A 19,100-nucleotide genomic window follows, 5' to 3' on the forward strand; every position below is an offset into this window, starting at 1 on the left:
GCTCACTGTTGTACACTGGAAGCAGTTCCGGGCGGATGACGTATGGAGTTCGGCTATGCGCATGCGCCGCGGAAACGCAGCGGAGAGATCAAAACAAAACAACGGTCACTAATTAGAAGTACCAAACGAGGATTTGTAAAGAAGAAGGATTTCGATATAAGCCAAGAGGAGACTAAAATAAGGAAAAAGTAAGGAAACTTTGCTTCCTTTGCTCCTGTTAACAAACGTTGGTTTTCACGAGACTCACTGGCGCATGCGCAGCACTGACCTCATACATCATCTGCCCGGAACTGCTTCCAGTGTACAACAGTGAGCGCAAGCTAGATTAAAGTGATTATTACGTTTTGAATATGGATATTTTTCTTACAAAAACGCATCGATTCGCTACAGAAGGCCTTTTTTCACCCCCAGGGGCCGTGTGAGACACTTTTTTTTTAAGGCGCATTTTAATTAAGTGCTTTTGGACTGATGTATGCAACACCCGCTGAGTGCCATGAAACAGCTTGAAAGATCAAAGACAATTTTTAATATAACTCCGACTGGATTCGTCTGAAAGAAAAAAGTCATATACACCTAGGATGACTTGAGGGTGAGTAATTTATGGGCTAATTTTCATTTTTGGGTGAATTACCCCTTTAATATGTTTTTTCATTTTTTTTCAAGATTTGTGGATGAATAGAAAGTTTAATAGAACAAAATATTGAACAAAAGACTGTAACATTAGAAATGTCTTTACTGTAACTTTGGATACATTTGATGCGTTTTTCCTTTTTTAATCATACTGACCCTAAACTTTTGAATTGTAGTACATAGGTCTTGACTACTTCAATGTTTTTATGGCAGTTTTTTGTGTTTTATGAGGTTCTGCATTTAAACTGACTTCAGGGTGAATAATTGATGTCTGAATTGTTTAGGTGACCAATTCTTTAATGCAGTATTCACAACACAAAGCTTTCTTCCTAGTCCAGCTGAACCGTTTATTGATAGTAAGTTGCAAAAACTCAGTCACTCATGGTTATGAAATCAGCATGGTTATGTTGTCACAAGTATGTGCAAATGAACATATTAGGCCCACATTTACCTTACTTATTCAGTAACTTGGCACTTAGCCCAACCTAATGAATGACATTGGCTAACTTTGGAGTACTGTCATAATAATAACTGTGATCATTTACATATAGAAGTCTTAAAGTGCATTAGCAAATGAAACCGCCTGTTTAATTCTAAGGGTCAGAGAGAGGGTAGTAATTGCTCCTGTAAAACTAATGGCACTTTTCCACTGCGTGGTACGACTCGGCTCAGGTCGGTACGGCTCGGCTCGCGTTTCCACTGCAGTTCAGTACCGCTTTAGAGTGGGCAGGATTATTCACATGTCGTTATAGTTGCGCCGCCTCTATTGCCGCGACTCCTGAAAAACTTTTTCATTCCGCGTCGCCCCATCAAGCTCTCGCTGAATCCGCTCCTCTGCTATCAACAAGAGGAACGTCTGTACTTCCTCAACAGACAACAAAACAGCCACTTTTTGGTTGTTAAAAAAGGTGTGCTCGTTCAAAACAGTTGCGTTCGTGCTGATTTAAATCTAGCTGTTCTGTTGTGTTTGTGTCGCAAGTTCAGTGACGCAGGTAGTGACTATTCTCTCCGGCCAATCAGTGATCAGCAGAGTTTCACGTCACGTTTTGGTAACGGTACGGTTCACTTGGAATATCAACCGAGGTGGTACTAAAAAAAGTACCAGGTACTGTACCCTGTGAAAAAAAAAAAAAAAGTGAACCGTACCGAGCCGTACCATGCAGTGGAAAAGCGCCGTAAATTACGTCTTTTTGGTGCAGGAAACCTGGCTAACTTTAAAAGTGGACCTCAAGGGGGAAAATTGCATCTAATCAGTATCTCACAGGGTAGATGAGATTATGCAAACTGGTGGTCCAGATATTCGGCTTTGGCACATGAGACAACAGTGTGATGGAAATAGACCGACTTGGAGTTGAAGGAGACAGTTCTGGTGAGGGTTCGTGCTGTGAATGAACTGACACAGGGCTGAGCGTGACACTGCACCTGTGACGATAACATTAACTGACAGCATAGCGTACCATAGGTCTGTTCTGTAGTGCAAATGAAATGCATCGATGGGCCTGGAGGCTGGAAGCTACAGAGAACTGTGCACATTTCTTCCAGTTCTCAGCACCTTTAAAAAAAATGCATTGCTTCTCATTTGAGAAAGAGACATCTGGCGATAAAGAGAGAAATTATTCACAAATTGAAAACCTTTTGTGTGTTCCAGTATGTGTTCATTTGTATTTTTCATTCTTTGTTCTGCTTGCAGTTTTGTTACTGTTCATTAAGTTGAATGGTTTAAAAGGATGCTTTGATATTTCATCATTATCTAGCAATGAAAATTGGGCAGCAGGAGCATTTCAAAATCCATAAAGCAAGGTCTTTGTGACCTTGTTTTTCTTTCATTTTCTTTCACTCTTTCTTTCACTCTCTCTCCACTGTGGATAAACATGCTTGCTTTCTGAAAACACCGGTAAGCTTGCAGTTTAGCGATCTCCACTTCAATATTCTATTCTCAGAAAAGTGTAATTCATCAACTGATCATTTATGAGAGAGAGAGGCTGTGTATGTATGAATTACCACATTTTGCTGCGTTTCTCTATTAACAGTGAAACTGTGGCTTTAATTCCTTTAGAAACAATGATGTTACCAGCTCCTTGTTGAGAAAGATAATGTAGCTCTTGAGCGGTTAAGCTATTTAGTTGATAAAATTGTGAGGCAGCGCTAAAAAGTTTGTTCCTGAATGTCTGAGTGCGGCCGCAACGTGATCTGTGTGAGTGACTGAGTGTTGTGTGTGCGTTAGATACAGTGAAGACAGCGCATTAGTTTAGAACTCTTCTAATTTTTATTTTTTAAACCGAGAGAGTGTTAATTTGTGCAATTATAACCTACCAGCAATGTAAATATGATTTTTTAATATATTAGATTGAGTACATTACAATATAAATGTATTAGAACGAGTACTTTATTGTTTATGGGCTTAAAAACAAGATGCAAACAATCAGAATATTGTACCTGGTGGGGAGTGCCCAATGTAAACATGAAACATATGCCATTACCTATATTGTACTGTGGTACAGTTCTGGAGGCCCTTCATAATGCAGAGGTCAACTGCCTGCTCTGCCAATAGTTAGAAATGGCCCTATAGTATGCAGTGTTTAATAAACAGCTGTTTTACTCAATTCTGCTGAGGTGAAATTCAGTGCAGTCCTGTATCGTGATACGTGTCGTATCGTGGCCTCTGTATCGTGATACATTTTGTATCGGGACTTTGCTGGTAATACAGAGCCCTAATATATATATATATATATATATATATATATATATATAATATATATATAAATAAATTGTTTTGGATTGTTTGGTTCCAGAGTGTAAATGGTAATCTCATATTTTGAATGTGTATATATACTAATAAGCAAAAAAAAAAAAGAGATCAGCTATTTAATGAGGTTGTTCTATATTCTGGCATGCTTTATATGTAAAAAGCAGATTTATTATATTTGAAGGCATTTAATTTCTTGGAATGCACTGATACTAAATTCTAGATACCTATAAGCTCATCTTTTTTTCGTGTTATAGCTATTAACTTATATGGCCGATTATTAAGGTTCTATACTTTTTTTCTAAATACATTAAAAATAAAACACTGAACACTAAAATCAATATTTTTGTTAATTTAGGTATTATAACAGTATAATGTATAATATGAAAGTTATTTAAAGAATTTCTAAAAAATTGCATTTAAAAGTATTATTAGATATTATTATTATTATTATTAATTATTAAATAGCATTGTTTTTAAAGATGAACTTTAAGTGACCATTAGATGATGGCAAAGTTAATTTGCATGTAAAATGAGAAAATGAGCATGCCCATTAAAAATTTAATATTGACTGGCACAAATTAAATAAATCTCTAATGTCAATATGATACTGATATATTGTGTATCCCTAACAATTTTATTTTTATCTTGTTACATTAACATTATTTAATAAAAATTCACATTTTGTACTGAATTTAAAGGCAGGAAGTAACAACAATCTTGTGGGTAACAAACACGATCACCTCAACATCTGTATCTTTGAAGAGCGAGAGTCCTTTTGAAACGACAATGCTTTGATGCTTGTGCAAGAGGTTGAGTCAGACGTCCTTTAGAGTGTGTTTCAAACTCAAACAGAAACCTTTCCTGGGCCCCAAGGCACATTTTGATTAGTAATATATTGTGTATCCCTAACAATTTTATTTTTATCTTGTTACATTAACATTATTTAATAAAAATTCACATTTTGTACTGAATTTAAAGGCAGGAAGTAACAACAATCTTGTGGGTAACAAACACGATCACCTCAACATCTGTATCTTTGAAGAGCGAGAGTCCTTTTGAAACGACAATGCTTTGATGCTTGTGCAAGAGGTTGAGTCAGACGTCCTTTAGTTTCTGTTTCAAACTCAAACAGAAACCTTTCCTGGCCCCAAGGCACCATTCTGATTAGTATTAACACAGATTGCTGGTGGTGTTTCCATTAAGCCTGTGAGAGACTGTCAGCTCTGTAATGATTGTGTCTGTTACAGCTTGTCTGAAAGGTCATGGAGAATTTTAACCCAACACCTCTCTGGGGCTCCGCTTCTCATTTTCATCTCTGTATCTTTCAGCAATTTCCGTCTTTCACATTCAGTCATACAGACCGGGCTAATTTTCCTCTATCTCTGTCCTTTTTGACATTTCCCTCCTAATCTTTACTCCTTCTCTCATTTTTCTTCCTCTCAACATGTCACCGTTTCTCTCGCTGGCTCGCTTACTCTATCTCTCCTCCTGCTCCTCTCTGTCTATTAGACTGTCTACCCCTTATATCAAGCTCCGGGGCTCTGGCTAGTTAATTGGGGTACTGCACTTGTTCAAGGCTAATAGATACCCTAATGATTAGTCCTTCACTGTCTTCGCTCCCTTCCTGTGTGGCTGTTCCTCCAATATCATATTGCACAAGACATTCACGATTGATGCCAGTAGAATTTGGTCCTAGCATGCTGCTCAGCTAACAGTGATTAGATTTGTTTGGAAAAGTGCACTACCATGCAACTATTTCTGAGCAGGGCTCCAGACAAAAAAAATCACTTAAGGAGCCATTGGCTCCTATAAGAAACAAAAAATTAAGTGCCACAGAATAAATGTGTTTTATTTATTTATTTTTACTAGTCTGTCCTTAGACCAATGAAGACGATGTACAATTTTAAACTGAACAATTGTGTGTCTAAGACTAATAGAAGATGAATGTATTCTCCAAATTGCTTCCTGCCAAACATCATCTGATATTTCATCCTCCATTTCTTCTTCCCATTTTTGTTTTAAATTTTCTAAGGTAGTCAGATTATGTAGATTAAGTAGTCCATAGACTTTACTTATGGACTGTTTTACTCCACACCCATGCTCGAGAATAGAATCAATGAGAGATCGATGAGGACAACAGGGGAAACATGAATTTGATGATACAAAGCTTCTAAGCTGTAAATACCTATAAAAGTGTGTGTTGGGAATAGCAAATCTCTGGACTAACTCTTCAAAGGAGGCATATGTGTCATCCAAATACAGATCATGTAATGACCTAATACCATTTTTTGACCATATGTCGAATGCTGCATCTGACATAGATGGAGTAAATATGTGGTTCTGTGCTACAGGTGAGGCAAGAGGGAGATTAAGTGCAAAATGACGTCTAAACTGGAACCAAATTTTAATAGAATGCAGCACAACTGGGGACAGTGTAAAATTAGATAAAGAGTGTGCCAATGGCAGCTTAGAACATAATACTTACAGTGGGTTGTATTGAATGGATGGTTTCTCTATCTCTGCCCAGCTGGCTGTCTCGTCTTCCTCAAGCAGGTATAGAATTGCCCTACTATTCGATGACCAATAATAGTACAGAAAATTTGAACGGGCAAGACCTCCTAAACCAGGGATCCTCAAATCTGGCCCACGAGATCCACTTTCCTGCAGAGTTTAGCTTTAACACTAATCAAACACACCTGAGCATACTAATCAGTGTCTTCAGGATCATTAGAAAATCACAGGTAGGTGAGTTTGATCAGGGTTGGAGCTAAACTCTGCAGCGCATTAGCCCTCCAGGGCAAGATTTGAGGAACCCTGTCCTAAACTATAGAGTCTTTGTAATATTTTATCCATTACCCTTGGACGCTTTTTATTCCAAATAAAACTTATAATTTGAGCATTTAAGTTACGAAAAAAAGATTTAGTGAGAAATATTGGTAAACATTGAAAAATATATAAAAACTTAGGTTAATCCTTCCACCTAGGGAGAGATGCAAGGAGTCCCATCTTTCCAAATCCTGCTTCAGATTGGCTAAAAGAGGTTGATAATAGGCTTTATAAAGATCCTTAAAGTTGTGTAAACCATACCCCCAAATATTTAAACTTTTATCATATTAATCTTGAAGGGGATTGAAGAGAGGGGGCACATCTGAAATTGTCGAGCCAATTGACTCTTCACTCTTTTGATAATTAACTTTATAGCCAGACAACTGGCCAAATTCATTGAGTAAGCTTAATAAATTTGGAAGACTTAAGGATGGGTCAGAGATATACAACAACATATCATCAGCATATAAGGATACTTTATGTTCTAAATTTCCCCTCCACACCCCTCCAATATTAGTAGATAGCCATAGCATTAAGGTTAGGGGTTCAATTGCAATAGCAAAGAGGAGTGACGATAGAGGACAGCCCTGCCTTGTGCCGCGCTTCAGTTCGAATAAAGGTGATATGTTATTATTAGTACGTACTGCAGCCAAAGGGACTGAATATAAAAGTTTTATCCAAGAGATAAAGTTAGATCCGAAACCAAACTTTTAAGAGTAAAGAACAGAAAATCCCATATCACCTGGTCAAACGCCTTTTCAGCATCAAGCGATAAAATAACTTCTGAAGTACCGGACAGAGAAGGGCTATAAAGGATATTTGCAAGACGTCGGGTATTTAAAAAAGAATATCGACTCTTAATAAAGCCCGATTGGTCAGGCGAAATGACTGCTGGAAGAACATCTTCCATTCGTCGGGCCAGGACCTTGGCTAAGATCTTAGCGTCAGTATTCAAAAGTGAAATTGGGCGGTATGAGTTACATTCTAAGGGGTCTTTCTCCTTTTTAAGAATCAGAGAAATGACTGCTTGACGCATAGTACATGGTAAAGAGTGAGATAACAAAGATTCTTCAAAGACAGAAAATAATAGAGAAAGTTGAGTACAGAACTTTTTAAAGAATTCAGTTGGGTATCCATCTGGACCTGGTTTTACCAGTCTGCATACCCCCAATTGCCGCTTCTATTTCTGAAATTGTAATTGGTAAGTCTAACTGCACTGCTTTTTCTGGGTCTATCAATGGAATGTCAAGTTTATTAAAAAAACTTTCTAAAGTCGACGGTTCAGAAGGTGGATCCAAGAAGTATAACGATTGATAGAATTTATGAAAACAATGATTAATTTCTGTACTGTCTGTATGCTTTAGGGTTTGATCATCACGTATCTCAGAGATAACATGACGAACTGATTGCTGTCGCAACTGATGAGCCAGCAGTTTCCCAGCCTTTTCCCCATTCTCATAAAAATGACACCTCAATTTAGAGATAAGATATTCAGCTTGTTTAGTTGCCAGCAAATTTAATTCGGTTTGTAATAGCATCCGTTGTTTAAGTGCTGCTGGAGATGGTGAACAACTATTCAAATAGTCAAGTTCTAATATTTGATCTGTCATTTTCTTAAGTCAATTCTTTCTAATTTTACTCTGAACTGCACAGAACGAAATAATTTGGCCTCTCAGGTACGCCTTCAACACTTCCCATATAGTTGACAGACATTCCCGGGGTCATATTTACACTAAGAAAAGAGTCTATTTCAGAAGCAATATAACTCACAAATGACTCGTCTGAGAGGAGAGTGGAATTAAATCTCGGTAGGACGGTAGCTTGGTTCTTTGGTAGCAATACGTACTGTCATAGCTAGTGGACCGTGATCTGAAATAATTATGGCTTCATAATCGCATTTTATGACTAATGACAAAAGGCTTGTGTCTATAATAAAATAATCTATTCTTTTTATGCACTTGTTATGCACTGGGGAGAAAAAGGGAGTAGGCTTGGGTGTTAGGGTTACGAAATCTCCAAACATCAGCTATTCCGTATGTTTTAAGGAAATTCTGGATCATATGTACTAATTTAGATATGGAAACCATTCTAGATGCACTACAATCCAGAGCAGGGGAAAGGATGCAATTATCATATTTGCCATTTTTGAGAAAAGATTACTAAAAAAGAGGTGATCGTCCCAATCTGGGGCGTAAATGTTAGCTAAAATAACAGGAAGCCCATATAAATGCCCCACCACGATTAGGATGCGTCCAGCCGGATCAGACTCAACACTCGTCACCACAAACTGTATATTTTTGCTGAGAATTATCGCCACACCTCTAGGTTTAGATTTAAAGTCGGAATGAAATGTCTGGCCCCACCCACTTACTTCTGAGACGACAGTGGTCAGAGACGCATAAATGGGTCTCCTAAAGGAATGCAATATCAGCCCTGAGATTTTTCAAATGAGTAAACACTTTCTTACATTTTACAGGGTGGTTAAGAGATTTAACATTCCAACTCACCATTTTAACTAAGCAACCATTTGCTTGAAAAGACAGTTTAGTGTTATGGAGCTGAGAACAGTAAAATGTCACAAAATATCCTGATGTACATTAACTTCAATATTAATACATACACTTTTAAGAAAAAGAAAACAAAAGAAAATGATCTGACATGGCCCCTAACTTTGTCATCAACTTGAACATGATGAACCAGAAACCCCCCAAAATTCTGTCCACACATTGTGCTTTTCTGGGTAGCTCTTAAACCAAACTAAGCAGAGCCCCTACCCAATTTGTTCTGAGGAAAACAACAACATATAACAACGGTTACCGTAAGTCAAAATCATGAATGCAAAATAACTGCATTATAACCGGTAGTTATAAGCGTCCTACCGGATTTATATTGAAGAGAGGAAAATGTCAGTATCTTCGGTTATATTCCGGTTTCATCCCCAGCGACGATGTACTTCTTAACTTGAGCCATGGCTTTGTCCGGGTCCAGGAATTCTCTTTCCGCACCATTGTGAGTGATCCGTAATCGGGCAGGAAACAGTAAACCATATCGAACACCTCTTTGCTCTCGTAGTAGCTTCCTGACGTCCGTGAATGCGGCCCGAGCTTTAGCGACACTAGCAGTATAATCCGGGAATATTGCAATGGATTCACCGTTAAACCGGAGTGGAGCCTGACTTCGTGCTCGACGCAAGACCTCGACGCAATCTTAATAGTAGTGTAGCTTTGCTACAATCACTCGTGGCTTTCCTCCGGGGGTCAATGGTCTTAGACTGCAGTGTGAGCGGTCTACCAGAACTGTCCTTATCCAGTTTCAACACTTCGGATAGTAGTTTAGAGACCGACTCCGTGGAAGCTGATCCCGGTCCCTCCGCGACACCCACGATTCGAATGTTGCACCTTCGCATCCTCCCCTCCATGTCCTCAGATTTATCTCATAGCTCTTTCAGTTCCGTCTTCAAAGTGCCCACAAAGACCACGGCTTGTAGTTTGTTCACTTCATCCGTCCGCATTGACATGTTGCCTTCCATATCTTTAATGGTAGCCTTCATTTGTTCAAAATCAGTTCGCATTAGCATCGCATTGTTGGCTGTTTCTGTTCTAACTGCTTGTAGTTCGCTCTTTTAAAAGTTGAAATCGTAAGCAAGAGAGTGCTTTAGTTCAGTCCTTATCACTGTGGATATATCTGCTTTTCAAGGACATCAGAATCTGAGATTTCAGTTCTTCCATATTAATTTCGCTCGTGATCAAGTCCGGAGGAGTCGATGCACGGTCAGAAGCAGAAATTTGCATCAAGGAGGTATTAGGCCTAGAACTGGAGGATCCGCAGTATTTATATTTCCGAAGCTTAGGATCCGCAGTATTTATATTTCCGAAGCTTAGAGACCATCACTCTATACAAGGCTCATTCATCTCACTCACTGTTTATGCAGGTATATATTACGAATCGCGCTGGGGATAATTACAAAGGATATGTTGCTTTTTAATACAAAATTAACAAACTTAGGCAGGAGCTCCATCAAACACGTTCTATTCCATCGCCTGCTCACTCCTTATTTATTTTAAACACTTTAACATTTCAGTCATACTGTCATGTTTGTCTCACCTCCTTTTACAGCATCAGCATTTTAATCCATCTTGTAGATGTCCTGGGAAGTTAAAGGTTTACTTAACTTGGGAACTAAACGTCTTTTCCAACTTCAGAACAATATACAATCACAAAGAATTGTTAATTATACAGAATCTGTGCCAATATCAGGTATATTATAATAATAATATACATCTTATAATATATATTTTGGTGTTCATTCATGTTTATTTCATACTATATTAGTAAAGAGAAAGATATGATGGGTTTGTTTACTGCTTGAACTGAGGTGCTAAAGCGATCACTCATGCCACATTAAAGAGCGCCAAAACGGTATTTATTTGAATTTCGTTATGAATTTGGCAGAATTTTAAAGCTGATACTTTTACTAAAATGTAACAGAGCACAAAGCTTGTTGCGATTATTGGATGGCAAGTGCACTACAAATATTATGAAGTTCACACATTAACAGAGCACAGCATATAGACTAAAGATCTTGATAACAAGAAGGCATATTACCGTATTCATCACAATTAAAAGAACCAAAGACTTAAACTACTTCAGTCTGTGTGCATTGAATTTATTTAATACACGAGTTTCACAATTTGAGTTGAATTACTGAAATAAATGAACTTTTCCATGACATTCTAATTTATTGAGATGCACCTGTAAATACTGTTTGGCAAAAAATTCCACGTTGTCTGATGATATTTCAGAATCGTCTTCCATTGTGATGACCTGTACTTCTAAATATCTTTAGATAATCGCAGTGCCAGTGAACACGTCCGCAATCTCTCTGCACTGTGTAAATGAGTGACGTATATGCACGACAGATTGCTTCCGCACATGCGTCTACTATCATAGATATGTATAGATGCCCTATTCGACCGCTCAAGATACGTTGATGCGTCTGCCGTTTTTGAACGTATCGCGGCCCTAATAGGTCACTAATAAGGCATCTGCTTATATACAGTATAAAGGAAAAAAAATTAACTTAAATGATTTTAGCAAATGGCTGCAATATAACAAAGGGTGAAAAATTTAAGGGGGTCTGAATACTTTCCGTACCCACTGTATATATCTATGTCTACTATGCCAGAGCACGTACACGCGTCATGCGCTGGGTTGTTGTGAACGCGCTCAGACATTGCGGTGGATCAGAGATAAAAAATTATATAAATACTGTTCAGTTTCTTGCACAGACTGATCGTTTCGTCTCTTAAGACCTCAATGTATCGTCACGAGTCGCAGGGTTTAATTTGGTTTTGTCTGTGTATGTTTTTGTACTCTCGAAGCCATGGAGCCCATTGACTGCCATTATAAGACTGATCGACTGCAACAGTTTGAGTTAAAAATCTTCGTTTGTGTTCTACTGAAGAAACAAAGTCACCTACATCTTGGATGCCCTGGGGGTAAGCAGATAAACATCGAATTTTTATTTTTTGGGTGAACTATCCCTTTAAGCACAAACATTGAGATGCTGTTTAAAGACAACACTATTTATCTGCATTTCCCATGTTTTTAAAGATATGGTAAGGAGATACAGAGTCCACAAAAGTAACATCGAAGTACTGATGAAATCTGCAGTGTTTACTCTGGACTCATTGCCATCAAATCTTCTGCACTTTGCATTCAAGTGCTTTTGAGTGGAAAGCACTGCAAGTTGTTTGTGCAAAGTCTTCCTGCCATGTGTTGCTTTTGTTTCTGGTCTCATATTTGAGTAATTATTTACTTCTTGGTGTAAGTTCTGAAATCATTTTTACGGTTTGAATTCGACTCACACCTAATCATTAACTTTCATTAACTTGCATTGATTTGTTGCTCTGTGCTCATGCCCAACGTGAACAGTCTGCACATTGATTACAAAGTCAATAAAGAATGATGAGATTTTTGGATGCTGGGTGATACGCTCCCTAGAGGCTAATATGATACTGTTTTTTGAAAATGACAAGTTTATGGCTGTGCGAACAGAGAGTATAATTAATTGGGATGGGTTTGTTAGGGAATACTGCACTGCTTTCCAAGCTGGAGACGTGTGAGGTGCCATCCTCAGGCTGTACGGCACCCATCAAAATAGGGAAGACATCGTCATTAGATCTCAGACTTAAACAATACACCTTAGCACTTTACAGACAATACGTGAGGATATAGAAGGCTGTTTATGCAATATCACACTTGTGTTGAATATCATTATGGTTATTTTTTGTCTATAGGCACAAGGCTGCGGGGTATCATGGTTGATAGTCAGAAGAATGGCACAATTGTGTTGTGAGTGATTATTGATTTTGAGAGCATCACAAATGGAGTAAATTGTCTTTTGGGGTATAGAAAAACGTTTTTTGAAATGCTTTTTAAAAGCAGTCCCAGATAATTTTATGGTAATTCTGACCTTATATTTGCAGATGAAAGGTCCAAGTTGTGGTTTTCAACAGGTGTATATACACACATATATATATATATGTCGCACGTCCTATAAAAAAACTGGTTTGTGCGATGAATTTACCACTGTAGCACACGTGCGATACAGATTTGCATGTTCATAACACAGCCGCTTAATAGTGTGAAGAGATTTCGTTGTGCTTGTTTGTGTGTGTGAGATTGATAATACTTGGTTTAGGGGTGTGCGATATGACGATTTTTGATGGTGGACGATTAAAATGTCTCCACGATCTGCTTTTGAAGAAATGTCATAGTATCGTTCTACAGTGCACATTCTATCAGCTGATGTTCTGGCGCCTCCGTCTCAATACTGTACAACGTGACATACATTAACTTAAAATGTTAACTCAGAGGTAGAGTTACACTCACGGGACACAGCATTTATACGCAATCACAAAAGTACATTATTTGCATGTGCTTTAAAGACTTGCCGAATAAACATTTAATTCACGTGCTGTTCTGACATGCTTCTGAGGGCGTACTTAACTCAACTTATAAGTTGTCTTTCGTGTCTGATTGATTCTGCGTCTAATACTGTCAAAAGCACACAAGGTTTACATATAAACAGTTAGTTATGTCTAAAATGAAAGTAAACAGTTGAGAGAGAAACAGATGCGTGCAGCTCTTAAAGCGACAGTTCTAAACATGCTGCCGTTTGTCATTAAAGGGATAGTTCACCCAAAAATTTAATTTGTTGTTATTTACTCACTCACATGTTGTCCCAAACCTGTATTAATTTCTTTCTTGTGCTGTACACAAAAGAAGATATTTTGAAGAATGTGGGTAACCAAACAGTTGCTGGTCCCCAATGACTTTGATAGTAGGAAAAACATACTATGGAATTCGCTGTGGACCAGCAGCTGTTTGGTTACCCACATTCTTCAAAATAATTTTTATATTCAACAGAAGAAAGAAACTAATTCAGGTTTAAAACAACTTGAGAGTGAGTAAATGATGGTATAAAAATAAAACAGTCTGAGAGAATTGACAGACAGATGACAGATTTTTCATTTTTGGGTAATCACTCACTGCTGCTAAAAAACTTTATTAATACAGTTGCTTAAATTATAATTAATGTATATAGTGTTTTATTTTAATATTTAATATTACTGCTAAATACTGTACCTGAAAAATAAAGCACTTTGTTTTATTTGCATATTATGTGTTTTTGTAATGTATATCTTTTGTTCTTATTTTCTAATAACAAAGATAAAATAATGACAAAGATTTTTATCTTCGCCCACTTTGGCCTAAATGTCTGCCATTGTTTTTTATTTTATATTTTGTTACCTTGAAATACTTTTTTTTACAATAGGGAAATTAGATTGGCTGTACTGCTCAGGCAACTTGCAAAATAGTAAAACTAACATGACAAGGAATCGTGATTAAAATCGTGACTCGTGATATTCCTGAATAAAATGGTGATATTTTATTACTACTACAAATCTACATCCCCTCCAGAAGTCTGAGATCCGCTAGTGAGCGAGCCTCGTGGTACAATCACAGAGAAGCTCAAAATCACTTTCTAGAACATTCTCATTCACCATTCCTGGCTGGTGGAATGATCTTCCCACCCCTATCCGGAATGCTGAATCCCTGACAATTTTCAAGCGGCAGCTGAAAACTCATCTCTTTCGACACTGCTTGACTTCATCCTAAATTTAAAAAAAAAATCTTTATTTATTCCTTCCCTTTCTAGCTTGTACTTATTTGAACAATGCCTAATCTACATCCCCTCCAGAAGTCTGAGATCCGCTAGTGAGCGAGCCTCGTGGTACAATCACAGAGAAGCTCAAAATCACTTTCTAGAACATTCTCATTCACCGTTCCTGGCTGGTGGAATGATCTTCCCACCCCTATCCGGAATGCTGAATCCCTGACAATTTTCAAGCGGCAGCTGAAAACTCATCTCTTTCGACACTGCTTGACTTCATCCTAAATTTAAAAAAAAAATCTTTATTTATTCCTTCCCTTTCTAGCTTGTACTTATTTGAACAATGCCTAAAACTTGGTATTACAAGCACTTCCTGTGTCTGTTTGCCTCTTTAAGAAGAATCACTTTATGTATTCCCCAATTGTAAGTCACTTTGGATAAAAGCGTCTGCAGAATGTCTAAATGTAAATGTAAATTATATGATATTTTTGCCTTATCGCCCACCCATGACTTGTGCTACAACTGCTTGGCCTGTGCTACAAAACTTTCAAAAAAAGTTAACGTACAGCCCTGTCCTTAACATCTTCAAGGTCACCCTTATGAGTCTTGAAGAAAAGCTTATTTACTTAGAAAATGTAATACGTAATAATTTCTCCAGCGTTTTGAGAGGCATCTGCTATGCCAGCTGCCATCCAGTTGAATTTTTAATGGTACTGATCAGCACAGTGTGCCTGAACACTTAGGGATAGTTCACACAAATATTTAAATTTTCTCACCCTCAAGTTGTTTCAAACCTGTACGAGTTTCTTCTGTTGAACACAGAAGACGATATTTTGAAGTAGGGCTGCACGATATTGAAGAAAAATGTGATATGCGAAAGTATGCTAAATAATGCAATATTCGATATGCAATACAATATTTCTTCTTCTAAAATCAATTTAAATTGTATTAAAATATATTAAAAAAATTATATAACCAGCATATGTTTCACATTATTTAAGGGAAAAGAAAGCATCACTACAACTTCTGAAAGTGAACAGCCATGTTTTACTGTTGCATAAAACAAATCGGACATTGTCAAGCCTGATGCTATAGATTGTTGCCTGGGTTCAGGAACGAGGGTTGATTCAACTTTGATGATTTTTCTGCCGAGCATAGCTGATACAAATTAGGGCTGCAAGATTAATTGAAATTAGACTCGACTCGTGATTTGGCAAAGGCTGTGATTGTTTTAGTTTTTTGTTTTTTTTCTCATGCGCAGCTTGTCAGTGAAGCACGGTTCTGAGATCAGTAGTAATTACTGCTCCATACCGAAGGTCAGAGGGCATTCTCGCGCTGAAACTTCTAATATGCCCTGCAGAAGAAAGGTACTCCATGTCGTTCCAGGAAATTCATATCAAGTGTTGCCAAGTCCACGGTTTTCCTGTGGGATTGGGCTACTAACACTGTTGCCCCAGGTTGTTTTTCACGTCACTGTAATGCGAATTTTACCAAGGGAACCCAAGTGTGCCGCACGAGTATTGAAAAATAAAGCCAAAATGTTTCGATCGCCCCCAGGTAGCTGGTCCCATTATAGGTCAGTGGCGTGTGCTTGCGATCGACTCTGCGGGAGTGTGGGCGGGACGTGGCTCCACTTCGCTCACTACTGCGCAGACTTGGGTCCCAAATCAACGCAATATGTCCGTGCCATACTGCGACATCGGTGGCTTCACTTTTCTTCAATGGAACGTCCATCTTTTTTACAGTCTATGGGGGAACCCCACCGAAAGACATGTATTTTACCCCCCGGAACATGATTTTTACTGGGGGAGCCCCCTCGAAACGCCATTGGGCTAGTTTTGAGTAGCAATTGGGTGGGTTTTGTTTTGAAAACCTGGCAACCCTCTCCCTATCGCTGTAGCTGAATAAACAGAAGTTTGAACTGCGTTCATTGATTCAACATGACTAATAAAACACACGACTACAACAATATATGGTTTATCTTAGTTCTTCACTTACAAGCTGCGCATAACAGCTTTCGCGATTTCAAAATCGGGATTTACATATTTTACATCACAGCTTGTTGATTGTCTTGCGTCAGAGCACGAGCATGCACACGCATATCCCAACTAACAACCGCGTGCCAGATCCTATACCATCTGCGTCGACCTAAAACTTTGAGCATACATAACTTTTTGAAGTATTAAATCACTCATTTATCGCAAACCATTGCTATATGTATATTGCGATGCACATTTGCGATATTTCGATAATTTCGATATATCGTGCATCCCTATTTTGAAGAATGTTGGTAACCCAATATTCATATGGTTGGTAACCATCGACTTCCATAGTATAGAAAAAATACTATGGAAGTCAAAGGCTACCAGCAACTGTTTGGTTATCAACATTCTTCAAAATATCTTCGTTTTTTCACAAAAGAAAATCTAAAATAAAAAAATACTTAAAAAAAAAAAATCATTTTTGGTTGAGCTATTGTGGAAATGGTGTCATTTTTGCAGCCATTACTCCAGTCTTCAGTGTCTCACAATCCTTCTGAAATCTTTCTAATATGCTGATGCTCAAGAAACATTTCTTATTGTTATCATTAATATTTTTGTGGAAACATTATTTTCTCCCAGATTTTCTTTGATCCTTCAAAAGAACTGCATTTATTTAAAAATAGTCTTAGCACTTTTTTATCAATTTGATGTGTTTTATTGGGTATGAGACAGTAAATGTGTACATTTCTGTAGAAAAACTATTGTTGGAACTGAATTTCACTTAATCCCTGTTAGAAAGGGAAAACCAATCTTGCTCTCTAGAGATGCTTGGCTTGTATTGCATTGAGGTTGAAATTCTCCACTGCTCCGGGGGTCTTTGTATCAAGCACTATTGCATAACTCCTGTTGTGTAACTGTGTTAAATTTCACTGAATAACAGTTTAGTAAATTCACCTTCCTGTCATTCAAATTCAAATTCCTGTGGGATGTCCCACTGAAATTCACACTCATGATTTAAAATGGAAAGGCAGTTTTAAAATTCAGAATTTTGCCTAATCCACTGAAGGGTCAGACAAGTAAGAGAAAGGTGAGGTGAGGGCAGGGCTACTCACTGCTCCTCCCACATTATAGCAGCAGAAAGAAGGTCCCCTCCGATTCCTCCATGCTCCTCAGGTGTATATATTCCCAGTAATCCATGTTCTCCGGCCTTTTTCCAAACCTCTCTGTTGACCTCTCCAGCCTTCTCCCACCTATAACCATATATTTTGACACATTTTCATTCTGTATCTATAATATCATATTCAGGATGAGAGAGCAATGAACCACACTGGTGACTTACTGAGCGTGATGTGGAACAACTTCCTCCTGAAAGAACCGCCGCACATTTTGACGGAACAGGTCATGCTCCTCTGAGAAGATCCGTCTGGTGCCGATGTCCATCAGTGTCTTGGCCATGGGTGTTTCAGGTCGAAAAGGTGCTGTTGTTTCCCCATGCTGGACCTGCGCATGCTGCATTCTAGGAATCAAATTAACCCATTAAAATAGACTTTGCTATAAAGCTCTTTAAATATTCTAAATATAGTATTACCATTGATATATCATCTTGTTTAATAATATATTCATTTATGTGGTACTCCAAGGTACTACAAAAGAAAACAACTGTCCATAAACAGAAAAGCATAATAACATTGTACTTTTTTGTGTAGTATTCCTCAAAAAGGTGCATTAATTAGCATTCTGAAAAACATTTACTTTGAATGCGAGGAACACCAGAGTAATTTGAAAATGCACATATTAACCCTGATTAATCCTTTTTGTTTGTTATTTTGAACCATTCAGGGTGTGATGTTACAACCAAACCACCAAACTTTCCCATAATTTTACATATAGCTGCCCTCTTTATTTGTCATTATGATAATATAAATTCAACATTGATGATTAAATTGGTAATATTGAAAAATATCTTCTATTGCAAATACATAATGTGTGGGGGGGGGGGGGGGGGGGGGGGAGGAATGATGACCTTTTCCAGTCATCATTCCTTTGATGACTGGAAAAGGAGACTGAAAAAATTTGAATAGAAAAGACAAAACGGATCAAATCGGTAATTCAAGGTACAGATTGAAGCAGCATAAAGCAGTGTTTTTGTTTTGAATAATTGGGTAAATTATTCATCTTTTCCCACAGTGACATTTAAATGCATACATTTTCATTAATATTTTAGACATATCTGCACATATTGGGATAGAATATATTCCTTCTGTATTTAAGGACTCTGTTTTAACTTTAACTTAAAGTGCCCCTATTATGCAATTTTTAAGGTTCCTAATATTGTTTTGGGAGTCTCCTACAATAGGTTTACATACATGCAAGGTCAAAAAACACTTTAGTTTTCTCAAAATATGCATTTAATATCACCTAATTTTCCAATGATTCTCAAACAATTTGTTCAAAGCAGTTCTAAGATTGTCTCTCTAAACCCCTTCTTTCCATGATTGGTCAGATGGCCCATTCTGTTGTGATTGATCTACCGCTTACAGCACGTGTCGGAAACGATACGCCCATTGCCATAGTTGCGTATTTTGAATGCTTAATAGAAATTATAAGCATTTATTATTTATCATAATTGCAGGTTATGATTATAATATGCTGCAGTGGAGACAGCTGGTCCAAATAAACTGGGTACTGATCCATCTTTCAAGAGCAAGCATTTTGTGAAACCTGCGTTGAACTC

The 19,100-nt window shown here is 37.8% G+C and overlaps 1 protein-coding gene across 2 annotated transcripts in view; it reads left to right on the forward strand.

Moving 5' to 3' along the window:
* Positions 1 to 19,100, forward strand: part of btbd7 (BTB (POZ) domain containing 7) — a 75,717-nt gene that overhangs the window by 41,713 nt on the left and 14,904 nt on the right. The window lies entirely within an intron of this gene.

Source organism: Sinocyclocheilus grahami, unplaced genomic scaffold (genome assembly GCF_001515645.1).
Source record: "Sinocyclocheilus grahami isolate Dianchi unplaced genomic scaffold, SAMN03320097.WGS_v1.1 scaffold15.1, whole genome shotgun sequence".
Taxonomy (NCBI): domain Eukaryota; kingdom Metazoa; phylum Chordata; class Actinopteri; order Cypriniformes; family Cyprinidae; genus Sinocyclocheilus; species Sinocyclocheilus grahami.